We start from the raw sequence: 1,449 nt of genomic DNA, 5'->3' as shown, positions 1-1,449 counted from the left end.
ATCAATGAATTTGTTAATTTTTTGAATTTTAAGAATGGACCATTTTAAATAGTTTGTGTTCTGACCTTCTTTATTCTATAGGAGCAAATTAAGCATGCTGATAAACATCTCAAGTATCAAATCCACTGTTATTTTCTTGAGGTAGGGTTAATTGAATTAGTTTGATTCTTAGTTTTGACATAATTGGACTGCTTAGCGTTATACTATTCTTATTCCTTATCACTTCATTTTCAATTTTCTTTTGCAGATATACAATGAGCAAATAACAGATTTATTGGATCCAAATCAAAGAAACCTGCAGGTAGAATGGATTATTATTTAAGTTTTCAGTTTCCATTTTTTACTGGACGAAAAAATTGGGTTTTCTTATACTGTTCTATCATTTTCATCCAAATAACAGAAGATGTAAAATATGGCGTCTATGTTGAGAATTTGACAAAAGAGTATGTGCATTCAATGAAGGGATTGACTAAGCTACTGCTAAAGGTTTTTTTTTTCTTTTCCTTTTGGCTGATGCTTTGATTGCTAATTTCTTAATAATCTTTCATGAAGAAGATACTCAATTTTTATGTTTAGAATGCTAATACTTTTCTTTTTCTTGAGAGAAATGGATTGGACCATTTATTCCAGTAATAAGCTGCTGAACTAATGATATAGGGATTATCAAGTAGAAGGATAGGTGCAACTAGTATCAATGCTGAAAGTTCTCATTCCCATAGTGTTTTAACTTGTGTTGTTGAATCTCGATGCAAGGTAATAATGCTTCGAATGCCAAGTATTCTATTTTGTGTTTATAGTATTTAGGTTTGAGCCGGTATACTTTCTCCAATTACAAATTGGTGGAATCAAATCACTAATTTCTTAGCTATGCAAAGAGGAATTTTCTTATATACCATGTCATTATTTATTTGCTAATTTCTTAGATACCCTCTCAATCATACTTGAGGGATTCAGAAGTACTCTTTATTGTTACAGAGTATAGCCCATGGTGTAAGTTGTTTTAAAACAAGCCGAATAAATTTCATTGATCTAGCTGGCTCAGAGTGACAAAAGTTAACTGGATCTAACAAAAGGGTTAGCCTCAATTGGATCAATGTTTTGGTGAGGACTTCGATCGATCATTCCTTATTTAAATTGCAGCTTTCATTTTCACTAATCGTTTACTGTAAACTGTTTGTAGTGTCCCCGTCAGTCGGGAGGTACCGAGTGTGGATATTATATTTATAAGTTCATGAAAGAGATAGTCGAGAATGGACTTGAAGTGTTGGTCAATAAGAATGTAAGCAAACTTTTCTGATACACATCTGTCATATCATACATACACATTAGTCATACAATTATCATATGGACTTGAAGTATGATGCTATTCTAAACAAATTAATGCAAGTACTTGTTAGCAAGAATGAAAACTGTGAATTCATGCCGTGATAATGTATATAATTTATATGG

This window comes from Hibiscus syriacus, unplaced genomic scaffold (genome assembly GCF_006381635.1).
Source record: "Hibiscus syriacus cultivar Baekdansim isolate YM2019G1 unplaced genomic scaffold, ASM638163v2 tig00111648_pilon, whole genome shotgun sequence".
In the NCBI taxonomy this organism is placed as follows: Eukaryota; Viridiplantae; Streptophyta; class Magnoliopsida; order Malvales; family Malvaceae; genus Hibiscus; species Hibiscus syriacus.
The sequence above is the reverse complement of the archived record's forward strand: the minus strand, read 5'-3'. Positions refer to the sequence as shown.